We start from the raw sequence: 16,800 nt of genomic DNA, 5'->3' as shown, positions 1-16,800 counted from the left end.
GGTCTTGGTGCGCTTGAGGGAATAATCCTTAGAAGGAGTCGACCGATGAAGTTGAAAAGGCATTACGGAGGCAGTCGTCAAGACTACTAAACAAAGCAAAGAGTTAGACCACACAATTCCAGATTTTAGCATATCCGCCAGCACGGGAGGATAGCCTTTCAGTGACGTAAATTTTGAGTACCCGCCGTTATGGAGTTCGCGTGAACCAGCTAAGCGCTGTCGACAACGAACTTATCCATCGTCTGCAGAATTTCACACGTGCGCCCAGTTCGTGGACGCGGGAGCTAAGTGGGAAATTAGCACCTGTGTCCACCGGCCATATTTCCGGAAACACACGTGTGGCCACATTGAAAATGCGTCGCCCCCAGCGTATCTAAAGTCAAGCTATTTTGTCTCAAGAACGGTGTTTTCACGATGGTGGTCGTGACGAATGTGGAGAAGGGTGCTAGGTTTCATTTCTACTTATTTTATTTATTTATATACCCGTCATTACGGAGTTCGCGTGAACCAGCATTACACAGGGAGGGGGAGTCAGCTACAACACAAACGTGCAAAAAAGAACATCGGTAAGACAGAGTGATAAAATTATATACAAAAAGAATAACATAGGCAAGTAAGCACTCAACACAGAAATAATCACACATTCGGGAAACCACATTTAGATGTTATTGTTCAAATAAAGTACCTTTTAGCCATCTGCTGTCAGTCATACTTCGTGAAAGCGTTGTTGGTAAGCCTGCAAAGCTTACACTATAGCCAGTTTAGCCTCCAAATGTGGCGTCTACGCTCCTTTACCTAAATTACTGCGACCATTGGTCTCTACAAGGTTTGCCAATTGCAATTACGAAAATATGGTAACATTATGCGAGGCAGGCTGTATGATTTATTATCAATAATATCAAGTTGCTAAAAGCATTACCGGAGAACTAAATAGGAGGCATCGTGACAGTCAGGTCGCAGTTCGTTAAGACTCAGTGAGGTGCTCGCTACTTAAATATGTTCTAGAGCCGTTTTAGAACTAAGCAGATGCCAAAAACAAAAGTGTATAACGAGGTCTCCCCAACGCATCCCTTTTCCCCCACCATTGCTAATGCGTTGGTCTAAATACTACTTTAAAATGCACGGAAGACCGCCTGGAATGTTCGAGTTTCTCTACGTGCGAAGTGTATGCCTTCGCACTTTTGTTTTCTTTTTTAGAGTCCTCAAATTATCGTTGCTTCGCGAGGCGTGTTTGCAGCTTGGTAACATCTTTAGGATGCACGAATGTTGAAGCCACTTCGCGAAAGACAGGTGGGTCTCGCAAATTGCACGCGGTGAAGCTTGCAGTAAACTCCAGGAATAGCACGGTTGCCGCTGGTGGATTTTGAATGGGCTAGTTGGGTATTCCATTATGATGTGCAGAGTTGTACGCGGCGTGCCGTCTTCTTAGGCTTGTGGTTTTTCCAAGACTGTTGTTTCGCTTAGACATTATGCATCGGTAGTATCGGTAGTTTTCGTTTTGATCACGTGTACGAGGGGATATATGTGTGTTCTTTGTAATAAAGTTGAGCTGGAAGTTAGCGCTTGTCCTCACCGTTCCTTTTTCGTGTTTGTCTGTCGGCCGCGCTGTGCGCGTAGTAATCGTCGTGGAGAATCTAGAATGGTTTAACAATGAAATTAAATAATGGGGCTTTATGTGCCAAAACCACGATTCGATTATGAGGCACCCCGTATATTGGAGTGCTACGGAATAATTTAGACCACCTTGGGTTTTTTTCACGTGCACCTAAATCTAAGTAAACGGGTGTTTTCGCATTTCGCCCCCATCGAAATGCAGCCGCCATGGCCGGGATTTGATTACGCGACCTCGTGCTTTGCAGCACAACACCAGAGCCACTAAGCCACCACGGCGGGTGAAGGATGGTTTATGACGCACTGTGTTTAGCCCAGGAGTCTGTTGCAGCACGCATTGTTCTGAGCGCCCGCCAGCAGTGCCACTCGCACTAGTTGCCATGGAGTTGATTGGTTTTGCCGTAGATGAGTTTTTATTTGTGAATTTTAAGGTTTGTACAATAGTATTGCGCATGCTAACGGAACGCCTGACTGCTTACGCATGCGGGGCGCATATTGTTCATGCACTGCTACGACAGAATATGTACCTGTAACTAATTTTGAACGAAAAGCGACAATCTATGGCCGCGTGATAATGCGTTGTCTAGGGCGTACAGTACATCTCGCTCCCTCCTGCTAGTCACCACGCCAATCCGAACCAACGACGATATTATTGTGCACACGCACAATGTAACCGCCTCAAGTGGCTCATCATTACTAAGGCTTGTTGCAAATGAGAATCTATCGACGTTATTCAGTTATCACATTACTAAGGCTTGTTGGAAATGAGAATCTATCGCCATTATTCAGTTATCACCAATAAAAGTGCAAAGTAGAAGAAAAAAACCCAGTTGTGTCTATGTCCACAAGAATTTCCATTTATCCTTAGTAGAACTGAGAGTGTGGTGTGTTGGTAATTATTCATTGTAAAAGTGCAGCACGCACGGAGAAGAAATAAGCAGGAAGAGCGATTGTACGTTACTTTTCCTGCGTCTTTCGTCTTGAGTGCGCACGGCAGTTTAACAATGAATTGCATTGAGTCCTGGGACGAATAATTTTCAGTGCGATTTTTCTAAGAAAAGCAAGAATCGCAGTAACCGAGCTACACCGAAGAAGAATGCCCTACATACATAGCACGTCTCACAATCTCGGAAGGACATCGAGAAAGACCATTGTCCACATTGTCTATCGTGCTCCGCAACGATTGGAGATACTCTGCGAGGCCAACTATGACATGAAAGAGATGACCGCCTGTCTTACACAGCACCGCAAAGAATTTTCGGATGGCATTCAAAACGTTGTTTTGTTGTTTATTCAGTACCCTTCTCATGCAACAAAAGAAAACCAAAGAAGTAGAACAAATTTTTCCAGACAGGCCAATGTATTAAGACGATAGCGGAGCATCATTATATTGCCCAAAAAGCTATTTCGGCTTATTTAGGCATACATGGCCGAGAGTCTGGCGGCGTCCGGGTCATAAAAAAAAAGACAATTTTGAATTTTGAATCGGGTCCTAAAAGTAAGATGAGAGAAATTACTCAGAAGTTGGAAATCACACAAAAAAAGAAATACGAGTGCATGAGCATGGTTTCAGTGTTGCTGTAGGGAACAGAAATGCGGTTTCCAGATTTATCGCTATAGCCCCTTGCATTGCATCTTTTGATTACTGTCTGGACACGTGTACGGTTTTTCGATATGCCTGTCTGAGTGTAGGATATTCTTATCATTTCCGTTCGTGCAATCTTTCTCTTGCTGTTGCTGTATATATATATATATATATATATATATATATAGCAAGAGAAAGATTGCACGAACGCGGGACATACATACAGTGAAGCAAGGAATCACAAGAGCCGGCACAGAAGTAGTTCAAAAATAAAAGCGTAAAGGAAAAACATAACAGGACTTTACTGACGTTTCGGCCGGGTCCGGCCTTCATCCATATATATATATACATTTATATATATATGATCATGACCAGATATAGCCAACAGGCAACAGAGCCAACAAAATCCTATTGGAGATTAGCTGTAGTAATAGTAAAGCATGGGGAAATGAAAGTGGACTAAAAGATAACTTCTCGCCGGTGGGAACCGAACCCACAGCCTTCGCATAAAGCGTGCGTCGGCCAGCCTTTTTAAGGAGCTTTATCCCAGTTTATCTAGCTTCTCAACCACAGTGTGCTACTCAAGCCGGCCTGCCTTTCTGGGGCCCTTTATCCCTGTATATGTAAGCTCTTTTCGTATAGAGTTTGTAACTTGCCCTAAGTGACATACATCAGCAGTTGGCTATTGTGTGGTGCATTTAGAGACGATAACAGGGTTATTTTTTGTCTGTTGTTAGGGCAGAACATAGAAGGAATGAGCGGAACTAAACAAGTATAGTTTCGACAGAAGGGCGATACGGGTATGGAAGGAGATCGTGATGCACAGCGTCAAATATTGCTCCTGGTCAATTTTAGCTCCTCTACAAGCGTAAAAATGAGAAAAAAGAATGTTCAACAAGTTCTTTCGGCATTTGCAGCGCAGGGCCTAAGTTGAAGAAGACAATATCCTGACCTTGCTTTGAAGAGTAGTAAAGGTCGATTTTTTTTCTTCCAATCCAAAGTGTCTTCCAATCCAAAGTGAAGCAGAGTGCGTACCGCTGGTGGCTTGGACCTGGAAAGATTTGCATGCAAATCGAAGGAGGAAAGCCTGCAGGAAGCGGAAGCGACGCCTAGGTTCCGGAGCGCAAGACAGGAAATTCTCACGTTTGACGTCGGAAGCACCGGTCGTAGGTGTCTTGGAACTTTTGCTCGAGAATTACAAAGGAGAAAGACGCCCGCAATGCGTGCATGGGAGAATAGCCTTGAGGGAAAATGTTCACAGGCGCTCTGACAAGTACGTGCGCTGATTCCTGTCTAGAAGGGGGTCCGAATTGTATGTGACATTTCAGGAAGAAACCTAGCATGGAAAAATCAAATCTACATGAAAGACGAAACTTTCCCTGCATCCTGCATTCAAATGACTTTATTTCCAAGAGTCCTTTTTTTTTCATTTTTTTACCGCAAAACATTCTTTGCCGCTCACCAAGCACGTTGCGATAGCCAGGTTCCTGTCTCGTCTCGTTTCGTGCCTTTTCAATGAAAAAAAAAAAAAAAAGAGAACGCAGGCCAGATGGTCGTGCCTAACCAGTATCACCCGGCACAAAAGCCCGAAGTTCGCTACGCCCCAAATAAGTCCTAATCCGTCGTCTCTTTGCACACGTGACGAGAAGATGGTGATTTCGACGCATAAGTCTTGCTTCTTAGGCAGATCGTTGTGTGGCGTTTGTAACACAGCAATAACCCGTCGAAGGTGCACACGCACACATTTGACTACATTGGAATGCGCGTAGTCAGAGGAGAGTGGTTGCTTCAATGCACGTGGCTGATATGCCCAGCAGATATGACTTTCACCAAAATAAATCTTTATATCTAGGGGCGGCACGTCTGTGGCGGGAGAGAGATCACGCCTAAAACCAATAAGAAGCTGCATCACGGGGAAACGGGGCGAAAAAAAAACAGACAAGAAAGACGGACAGAACAGGTGCTGACACAGGACAGTGCCTGTCCTGTCCTGCCTGTCTTTCTTGCCTTGTTTTTTTTTTTCACGTGGTTGCCTCAAAATGAAGCCACACCAACAAGCTCAAGTTCTGACCCTTTTAAATTAAGGCACTCTCCTTGATTGTTAAAAGCTTCAAAATTGTTTCAGGGGTTGTAAGGTTTCAGGTTGTAAGGTTCTGTTTGCTTAAGATTGATAAAAAGTTAAAGCAAAGTCAGCGGTGAATATACTGGCGTAACGTGGTAGGTAAAGGAAGGCCAAAATATTTCGATAGCCTTTCTTGCAAACAGAACTCTGGATAGAGTTAGTGGAGGCAGAACCTGTCGCATATGTAGAACGATATGTGTATGCATATGGTCTTATCTGCCACAACATGATCGTGTTAAACTTATAACAATCTTCTGCAACACAAGAATTGTGACCATGTTTATCAGGTCCTCAAGAAACTACAGTTAACACATAAACAAGTACCGAAAAACAGTAAACCGCTTTGTGGCATTGATCTGTCATTTAGCCAGTCTATTCGAGGAAAAAAACACGCTAATAGAAACAAGCAATGTCCAGCCAATACTGGCGTTGCACGCGCTAGAGACTGCTAGTAGACGTTCAGATGAGCGATAAGCTTTCACAAGCAAAGAAAATGGATGGAAGGCTACGGACGCATCGAATGTTTGCTTCAGTGGCGCTTGCAAGGCAGGCAGACTTGGACTTACCCGCAGCTCTTGCCGTATTTCCTCACCAAAACACACGGGCCTGGTCTTGTGCCTTCTTCTGTAAACGTCAGTCCTGCAATTCAGACGAAAAACTCATCAATTCTTCTAACTTCGATTACTGCGCACAGTTAAAAGTTGAATTGAACCAGGGTTGGTTCGCTAATCATGTTTGGATTGGGCTGTTCCAGTTCACCTACCTTCTAGAGCCCGGAACCAGAGGAACGTTTCTTTCGTCCGCCAAGGTGTGCTTGACGCCCATCAGCTTGTCTAGTTAAATAACCCATGTTCATATATACCGGTTATATTAACATATCTATCTGTTTGGACCCGCTGGGGAAAACTAAACCGTCTACCCTGAAATTCCTAATATAGCTTGACTATAAACTTGAACTTTACAGTGCTGTTCACAAATAACTGCTTTAAAGTTTAGCTTTGCCTAACATTTCTTTTTGAGTGCTCGATTCCTTGATAACGAACAACGTTCAGGGGAATCGAAGTGTGAGACCCAGATAACTTGGAAATAAATGAGGTCGCCGAGCGCTCAAATCTTAATACCACAAAGGTCTCAGCAATATAGCCGAAAACGAAAACGTTGGTGGATATGTTCAAAGGGCCCAATAAATTGAACCACCAATATACGGTATACACGTACTACAGACACTAAACAAACAACTGCCAATAGCCTAACATAATCTCACAAAGACATTATATAATAAAATGGAGAAAGTGAAGCTGTCACTCCAAAAATTGACATAATGTTAAAATAGCAAGTCGAAAGAATAAAACCAGAAACAAGAGCGAGAAGAATGCTTCAAAAATTGACAGCGAACAAAATTATCCACTTCGCCATTTACCATATTAAAAAAATGTCTGGTCATTAGGCAACATAATTTATTTCACTTTGAAAATTGACGAGCGCTCGCAGTACGGCTGTAGCAAATGTTAAGCGATTGCACCAACAAAAGAATAGCGTCGTCTCATTATCGTTAGCCACGCACGCAGAAGTGATAAATTGCTGTTTGAAGCAACTCTAGACAAGTAATGCTGTTACAGTACATTTACCTTAATATTTCTACATTTTCATTAAACATAACAATTAATTTACATTGCGCTTTTTATGGCTTCTTTGTCAGTTCTCATCTTTCAATTCCCTCTTTCCCGTCCCCCACAGTAGGGTAGCCAACCACATTCATTTCTGGTTAAGATCCCGGCCTTCTATCTTTCTCTCCACCTCCTCCCTTGTCTGCTTCTTTGCATAGTGTTAATTAATGAAAAATTGCTCCTCTCGGATTCTAATATTGATTTTCTTTTGTGTGTTATATAAATGAATAAGGTTCCTGCCATCATACGCCCAGAACACGCACACAAAGAAATAATTTTTCAAATTCACCTTAAAGTGGCTTACAGGGGAGTAGCCAGCGCCAACTAAATTTGCCCACATCTCCTTTAAAGTCATATAAATAATGAAATCTTGGCAGAGGACATTGTACATTTCTTCAAAGACTACCATCGAATATCAAGACAACGCAGTGAGGGACTAGACATTAATTAGAGCGGTGTTTGTAGCATCTAACAATGACAGAAATAACGTACAATAAAGCTTTCCACTGTGTTTCTTGTGGAAGAGCGCAAGCGACGTCTAGTGCTGCTTACAGCAGCTGAGAAGATGGATCGATTACTCGCTATTGGCGCCCCATTTGGCAACACCGAAAGAAAGAAAGCAAACAGAAATATTTGAGGATGCTTACAAAACAGCGAGCCGAACGCTGAGCAAAGAAGGATGGCGAGCTAGCAGACTTTGGCTTACACGATAAGCGGAAGCGAGAAAACGAAGCTGGGCGGTCGATTCTTCAAGATGCGGACATTGTCGCCAGAGCACCGCTAGGGAGACGGGCGGAACGTTCTCAAATGGGGAGCGTGACAATTCGTAGGGGTGAGACCCTAGGTTATGCGTTGTAGTGTCCGTTTTTATAATCCATTTTACTATGAATTTTTACTACCTCTCCCCCCTCCCCCTGCCCACATAGAAAAAGAAAAAAAAGAAGTCTGAAAGAAAGTCAGCTATATGCAAGAGGATAAAACCGGCAGGCTTGGTGCAACTTTGCAAGAAGGCACACGATAAATATACACGGAAACAGCGTCATTCAATGACGCTCTTTATTGTATGCTACGCGGGTGGGTAGAAAACATAACTACGTTGTAGTAACACTTACAACTGTTATACAGTGCTCTTACAATCAAAACTGTTCAGCTGTTCCCGCCTGTATTAATAAAACGAAGCTTGTTTCGCCTACTATCCAATCGTATCACCTTTGTAGATCGGTCAGCCGGTCTTTCGCCGGTCGGGATCTCGGTGAGTAAATTCGCATTCACTTAAATAAAATAACAAAATAAAAACGTGACGCATTCGACAGCGGATTCCAAACACCAGCCCCCTCACGAAGCAGCTCGACGTTCTGAACATTAGGCCGCAACCGCTTTTCTTTCTCTGTTTTTATACATGGGAAATCACACATGGAAACAGCACAAACATAAACCAGCACATCCTATATAAAATACTTAAAAATCAGGCAAGCATAGGCATGCGTTCAGCATCTCCATCAGATATTGCAGGTGCTCCTGAACCGCATGGACGTTTCTTACATACACTCAATACTGCAACAGGCTGCGGCCAGTCGTCAAGAGGGTCAGTGGAAACAGCTGCTGTGGGTACCAGGGCACGCGGGAGTTCTAGGCAATGAGATTGCTCATGCCTCCGCCCGAGAACTTCTACACCGGGGCTCCGCCGATTCCTCCACAGCACAACTTCTCGCTGACCAGGACGATCCTCAGCCCCTCCTTTCATATTCTGAGATCCTGCAACACCTCCGGCTGAGTAGACGCGCTTTACCGCCGCCTGATCCCAAATTAGATAAAGCAACGCAGGTAGCATGGAGACGCTTACAAACATTGTCCTTTCTGAATCCTTATGTGTTATCAAAGATAGATCCTACGACTTACAATCCACCATGTAAATTCTGTCCCTAGACGGCCCCGTTATACTACATGGTCTGGGCGTGCCAACAGAATCCGCAAATATCGGCCAAGAATAACCCGACGATAGTCGAGTGGGAGGCGACCCTGTCCAGCTCGGTCCCAGAACAGCAACAACCCCTGGTCAACCAAGCCCGGACGGCGGCAAAAGACAATGGTCTTCTGGACTAGGTGGTCCGACCACAAAACGGCTATTTTCACTAATAAATGTTTTATTCTCTCTTACATGGGCTGTGGACCTCCGGAAAAGGAATTTTGTAAATCTCGGACTTTCAGCATTTTACATGATTTTTTGTTGTGAATTAGGAGCGTCACATACCCACTGTCACGTACGCCATGACCCAAGTTGGTCCGACTGTTGGTTCCAAATTTGGTTTCCTCAACAGAGTGGCCCGATACCCTCTTCATTAAATAATGCACTCTATGGCCCCATTTGGCGCTAAAGAAGTCAGACACGGACATACAGATATAAAGAGGGACATATTACAAACAAGGTGAAGTTACAAAGTTCTACAGTCTGTAAAGCAGTAGCTTTATCTAGGTCAATTACTCACAGGGGACCCTGATCATGAGAAACAAACTTACAGAAGAATAAAATTGGGTTGGAGTGCAATCGGCAGGCATTGTCAAATCCTGACTGAGAGCTTACCAGTGTCATTGAAAAAAAAAGTGTACAACCATTGCATTCTAACGGTGCTAACATATGGGGCAGAAACTTGGAGGTTAACAAAGAAGCTCGAGAGCAAGTTAAGGACCGCACAAAGAGGGATGGAACGAAAAAGTTTAGGCCTAACGTAAAGAGCCAGGAAGAGAGCGGTGTGGATCAGAGAGCCAACGGGGATAACCCCCGTTTGCTCGCTTGACATGAAGTTGACACTAAGTGGAAGAAATGGAGTTGGGCAGGCCATATAATGCGCAGGATGGATAACTGGTGGACCATTATAGTTACAGAATGTATGCCAGGCCGCATTTCGATGGAGGCGAAATGCAAAAGCGCCCGTGTACTTGCGTTGTAGTGCTCGTTAAAGACCCCCAAGTGGTCAAAATTAATCCGGAGCCCCAGACTACTGCGTGCCTCATAATCAGAACTGGTTTTGGCACGTAAAACCCCAGAAAGAAGAAGAAGAAGAACCAAGAGAAGGGAAGTGCAGTCTAAGATGGCAGAAAACTAGGTGGGGCGATGAAGTTAGGAAATTTGGAGGTACAAGCTGGAATCAGCTAGCGCAAGACAGGGTAATTGGAAATCACAGGGAGAGGCCTTCGTCCTGCAGTGGGCATAGATGTAGGCTGATGATGATGAAGTTACAAAACGATGCTAATTGCAAAGAAGAAAGAAGCATTAAGGGAAGAACGCGAAGTCGCGCACACATGCTCTGGGACGTGCTACGCTACGTGACGCGGGCGCCAATCGAATCAGAAAACTTAATTGGCTAATTGGTCACGAGAGAAATACGTACCCGTGCAATTGTGGCCTTATGGCAAGAGCATCGGGCTGATGGACTGGAAGACCGAGGTTCTAGCCCAGCATCGCAGAAGTCATGCTTTTATTTTAGGTATGTGAATTTATTTCACAAGCAGCCGTGGTGACCAAAGCAGCGTAAAGTTCGCAAAGAAAGCTTCTCTTCAAAAGAAAGTCGCAGACTGTGCGCTTCGCAGAATACGGCGCTCTTCCTCCCCGCTTTCGTTCCTTGCGTGCGCGAGATTGAGCCGCGATCGCCGGCTCACCTTCGCACGCTTTCACTCGCCCGCACATCGAACGGCGCGCGGCGACAATTTTATCGCCCTTAGACTTTATACGGAACCTCACGGCGACGGCAGAAATGCACCTGGATTGTCCATATAATTGCTATTGCAATAATATTTAATTTAATATGCCGCTCATTAAGTAATGTAATTCATTGGCTGAAGACAACAGTGCAATACGGGGATAAGCACGAAGCTGGGCAGTGCGACCCTTGCGGCTGATTTCATAGACAGGAGGACAAAGCAAACCCCAAAAATAAGTTTTATTTCAAGAGAAATTTTCGTGTCTTCCGTTTGCGAGGTGAATTTGAATGAACCGTTAACGTGACATTCTGATGTGGGCACAGGAGAGTTATAGCGTGTTACGCAACAATATAACAGCAAACTCTACCTCATTTCTGCATTAACCTTGCGGGCGCTACGACGCGCATTTAATAGGCGCAGGCTGCATCTCTGCGTACGGGTACAAGTTCCTTACAAAAATAGTAGAGTGAACTCTCGTGTAGACAGTGCGCAGGAACCATGAGAATCATGAATGAGAGATGCGTAATAATATGGGCTAGAAGCATCTTCGTGTTTGTAACGTCGGAAGTTCCCGTGTTGCTACACCTTATATTTTTTTAAACAAATCAGCAATCATAGTTTTCTTCATAGCGACCAAGATTTTTGGCACGGACGCTTCCTTTTGAATTACATATATGTTTTGTTACAGTCAAATTTCTACCAATGATTCAATCCATGGAGAACAAACACAAAAAACAGTGTTCGAGAATTATTCGTCTCACTTGATACTGGTAAAGCGAATAGCTCCAGTTGGCTCTTTCGCCTACTTTCTTGGTCGGCGGGGGTCTGGATCTGACCGCCAATAGAAAGACCTCGATGCAAAAGGCGCGTGCTCCTGCCCAACCCTGTTAGGGAAGGCATTTATCGCTGAACACCAAAAAATTCAGCTTTGAGACTTATGTGCTGTCATGCAAGATCTTCGGGGCGACTCAAGGTTTGGAGCACCTAAAGGTGCGCTCGGGAGGGACAGCTCTCCTCTTCTCTCGCTGTCGCCTACCCCGGCGGCTCTGCACGAGAGGAGGCTGGCAGTCACATTCCCCCGTTGGCGCCAAACATATATGACGAACCGAACGTGAAGCCAGCTACACCCCCGCTACAGCTGTGCTGGTTAAATGCTCTTTTTTTTCTCTGCGGAATTACTCAAAGAAACAACAAATTCTACCTAAATAGCCTCTCTGCAACAAACAGAAGTCTTCAAGTGCACTCTTCCTTTAAAAAGCGACTAGCTTTTAGGCTATCCACGTACATTAACAATCAGCGTTGATAATATCTGCTCAATTTCTTTGTACACGCAATTTTTTATACAGCTTTCTGCATCGACGCAAAATAAAGAAGCTAAATGCAGCCAGGGATGCGAGACAGCATGCTAAGGTGGGCGCTGTCGCGCTCGAGGTACATACAGCTTGAGACAGTGAGCTAAGCAACTCTGCTTTAAAGGGTCCACCAACACTCAGTGGGTCCAGGTGGTCTGACACACGACGACTTTAATCAGGGTGGTGTTGCTAATGATACTAGCATGCATGGACTATAAAAGTTTTCCTGAAGCGTTTGTGCTGACGGTTTGGGCATGTGTGGGCAAGGACGGTGCAAACAAACTCAGACGCAGTGTTATACGGAACGGCTTTCTAAGGAACGGCGTTCCTGGAACTAGTTCCTTTTGGAAGGAACACAGGAATGCCACCGTTCTATTAAGGGTCGGTGGAACTGTAACGGCAACTGGTTAGGTTCATGAAGGAGCGGCAGAGGGAACGGCGTTCCTTCTGTAAACGTTCCACGGCATTGAACAGACGCGCACACAGACGTACGCAGCACATCACGCAGGGCAGATGGGCGACCAAGTGAGGCGGAAAGAACTACCGCTTGCCTGTCACGTAACTCTGGGGAATCTTCAACACTGCAAACGAAGTGCTGACGAAAACGTCACCAGCCCTTCCCCTGTCGAGAAAATGAGGGCAAGCGACGCTGTCGCAGACGTTCCCCTTCGTTTGCCCTAAACTCAGGGTCGGTGGCTGTGCGCTGACGTTTGGCCTCAACATCGCGCTGCCGCAACTTGAAGTGCACGGCTCTTCGCTGACGTTTCGCCTGGGCTTCGGAAGCCCTCACGCTCAATCACGTCGACGACGATCCCTTTCCCGAGCGACTTCTCGCCACTGTCGCTCAAATGCAGCCTGTTCCTCGGCTGAACGCACCACGCCGGCCTTCACATCCGGACGTCGAAACTGATCTGACCCGAGGGATCCCGGCGAAGCGTGCCAAGCCCCTTTTCTTTCCCTCCCCGTGACACAGCAAACGACCCTGATTGGTCGAGCACGTCACGTGATCCGGCGCCGGTGCAGCTTTCCCCGCACCTGCTCTACTCTGGGAGCGGAGCTGAAATGTGCGGCGCCGGTATGAGCCACACAGGATTTCTTTTTTCGTTCTTTCTTTGTCTTTCTTTCTCGCTTCCTTCCTTCCTTTCTTTCTTTCATTCATTGCTTCGTTCGTTCCTTTGTTTGTTGTCCCTGGCCCATACGCGCATATTCAATGCGGGTATGCGCCACACGTGATTTTATTATCGTTAATCGCGACGTAACTGACGAGCATGTGATGTTATTTATGTCAGGACCTATCAGTCATGTTAGTCATACATTGGTACTCTTCCATGCCAATTTTGGTACATACCAAGGGAACGAGACGCGAGTTTTCGATATGTTCTTGGCAGGATTTTAGCGTGCCGCCACCACAACCACCACCTCCGCCAACACTTGCGAGGCAATACAAGCTTCACTTGAAAAACGGGTTCGTCTGTCAGGCACCAACATCGAGATGCAACTTTTGCTGAGTTCAAACAAGGTACTTAACTAAGTGGCGAATATGCATTCTGGACAATTCTTTTTCCCACTCATACTGCAATATTGAATCAGCATTCATTAAACGCCTATGTATTGTTTCTTTCGATGCGGTTTCTTGTAGAAGAAATTTAATTGTATTGGAGCATGTGAGTAAATTCTATTTGCACATCTGAAGCGCAGTATCCTGACTGCGCATTTGAAGACCAAAGTGGAAAGTGCCATATGTGTTGCACTTGTAAGAGACGAGCACCAATGTTGCAGTTAGACATGTCTGGAGTATGTCCGTTGCTCCATCAAAGCTGTTTTATAGGAGCGTTTCTTTGGAGTCTTTTTATTTCCAGATAATCTGCTGCCGGCGATGTTCGAATTCGTATAATATACGTAGTTCGATGTGAGTTTTAAATTGCTCATTTTATTTCGCCTCAGGATTATCCGACACTATATTGTAATTAATGAATCCTAAAATGTAACGTTAATGTAACGACACGTTCCAATGTTCTAAGTGTAACTGGAAAGGATTCCTTTCGCATTAAAGAAACATGTAACGGGAACTTGTTTCAATATTAGGAAGGAACGAGGAACGAGCTTTCATTCCTGTTTTTGAGGAACCTGTGCAACACTGCTCAGACGTTTCAAAAGAGTTGGAAGGCGATTCAACCTATAGATGACGTCGAGAAAAGATGAAGCCTTCGCGAGCGAGTTGGGTATGACAATGAGGTGCATGAACCATATAATTCGATTCCCACCGCGTCTCAAACGAAAGCGCCAGCGTCTTAGAATAGCGACTCAGCGTCCCAAAGACAGCGTCTGAAAACGATTGCTGTCACGAGGAACGAATGCGACAACGCTAACCGTTATTATCAATAACACAGCACAACGGTACCATCATTGTGCGGTGGTACGGCACAGTGGCATCACCGGTAACACCGGTACCACAACTGATGCCACAAGTACTACGGGTAGCACGGGTACCGCCGGTAGGACCGGTACCACACACTGGTACCACTGCTAGAACGGTATCGCACGGTGGCACCACCGGTAACACCGGTACCGTAACTGATACCACAACTACTACCGGTATCACTGGTACCAGTGGAAGCACCGGTAACATAGTGGTGCCACAGGCACAACGGTATCGTACGGTGGCACCACCGGTACCACTACAGCTGAGAGCACGGGTAGCTCAGGTAAAATATAGGTATCCGAAATCGGCGCATATATTATGACTGCGCTATATTTAGACACCAGGAAAAATTCTACACACATAAATACCAGGTTCGGAGAAGGGAGGTAATTCGCCAAGACTGTCTAAAATGCTTTCTGTGTGTGCTTGGATGTCTCTGTGCAGCAAGCTATTAGAGGTCCTATGTTATAGGAGCAGTGTTATGTGTCCCACAGGCTCAGCTCCTGTTTATTTCGAGCAGATTCACATCGCAAGCCCTTTATTTATGTGAAATTATGTTATTAAATTAAAAGAGATGTGCTGTTAAAGGAATTTTCTACTATATGTTAGCAAATTATGGCACAATTTAACTTGAAAGAATCATTTCAAAAGAAGCACATATAGAATGCAGGGATGCACGGCAGGTTTTATGGAACAAAAATGCAACATTTAGCCGAACTGCAGCGCCGTTTTCAGAAACTCTTTCTACCATCTTCGCTCTCACTATACACTGTAAGAGTGTTCTTGAAGTCGAAGTAGCAAATCCAGTGTCGAGAACATCATTTTTTGTTTTGTTTGCTCCTTTAGTTTGCGTATATCGTGTACGATGTTACTGCCTGTGCGTTACGTTATATTGCACTCCATGTCTACACTTGTACTGATACATATCATGGTAGCAAATGTGCCCTACGGGTGAATAAATTTCATTGTCAGCACATGCAGATTTTTTTTTTGTTCGCGTGTTGGTCTAATGAACGTTTGTTGTTCTAAAGTCCGGACCGACGGACATGCCACGCTGACCATGCAAGGCTACGATTGTCCTTCCGATATTCAGTGCCGGCCATGTTCTTTCTTTTGTGGTGCACAGCGACCATTTCATGCTGCATAGAATCTGGTTCTCCGTCGTAGGTTCCCTTCGATTCGTAATTCATCAAGTATTCATAAATCTATTCGCCTGTCAAAGTGCGCAGGGACCTTGCCACATTGGTCCACCATGGCTGCCCTGCCGTGACACAGTGACAGAGCACCGTTACAGTTACTCCACCTGTAATATTAAATTTAGCTTACATGGTTCTTGGGTGTGCAGATTAGCTTTCCAGAGACGAAAGAAAAGACACGCAATGCCATTTCTTGCTAGAGTTGCTACTGGACAGGCCGGGAGTGCGTTGAAAACACAAAACGATTGTACAGTCGAGCGCCTCTACAGCAAAATGACCTGTATAACCAAGTAACAATTCTGTCCCGGTTCTAATGTGAATTGCGCGTTGCACATCCTTTACAATGAAGTTACTTGTACAACGAATTATTGCACACTCCCCAGCACTTCTTTATAACGGTGTTCTGCTGTACTGGGGACTGGCCGGGTTTGTACGAGGGTGGGTGACCGAGTTAACTCGGCAGTGGCAGTCAAAGGGTCAACACTCTTTTTGCGTGAGAGTTCATCTTGACATATCTAAAGCAAGAGGTTTTAGTGTACGTTTAAGAGCAGCCCGTTTTCAGTTTTTTATTGCGATAGCAATTATATGGACACTTCAACCGGATTTCTGCCGTCGTCGTCGCTGTCGCCGTCGCCGTGAGGTTCCCTATAGATAAAATCTTCGCCGCGTGCCGTATGCCCGAGCGGAAGCGTGCGGGGACGCGCGCTATCACGGAGAGCGAACGCACTCAATCTCCCACGCGCAAGCAAGGAAGCGGGAAGCCAGCGCCGGAGGGAGTGGGAGGGGGGGGGGGGGGCGCACTTCCGCTCTGCCAACAACCGCGCTCGTCGCTCGCTCGCACCGTCTCTTATCTCCACACGGCTCTGACCTTTATGCGCCGCGTGCATTCGCCGCTCAGTTTCCGTTGAAGCGATAGACCGCACGTACCTTCGCCGCTGCGGCGTATCCGCTTGCTGCCAGAGTTTTGACGGTCGTTGTCTGCAGTCATTCAGTGTGATCTATTCATGTTTGTTTGTGCGCGCTCACACCACGCTTGTTCATTCAGTTAGTAATAGTCGGGCCACGTTTTCCAACGCACGCTACACATGCAATGCTGCCCGGATCGGCAGTGCAGCGCTACAGGTGTGTCCCTTCGCACGCGCTGCC

General features: G+C 45.5%; 1 protein-coding gene across 1 annotated transcript in view; it reads right to left on the bottom strand.

Moving 5' to 3' along the window:
• LOC119466489 (protein kinase C delta type) overlaps positions 1-16,800 on the bottom strand; it is a 711,485-nt gene that overhangs the window by 529,345 nt on the left and 165,340 nt on the right. The window contains exon 2 of the mRNA XM_049657504.1: positions 5,885-5,957. The gene's annotated coding sequence lies outside the window, so the exon portion shown is untranslated. The remainder of the gene's footprint in view (positions 1-5,884; positions 5,958-16,800) is intronic.

This window comes from Dermacentor silvarum, chromosome 10 (genome assembly GCF_013339745.2).
Source record: "Dermacentor silvarum isolate Dsil-2018 chromosome 10, BIME_Dsil_1.4, whole genome shotgun sequence".
Lineage (NCBI taxonomy): Eukaryota > Metazoa > Arthropoda > Arachnida > Ixodida > Ixodidae > Dermacentor > Dermacentor silvarum.
Note: the sequence above shows the minus strand (reverse complement) of the source record. Positions and strands in the feature narration are given on the sequence as shown.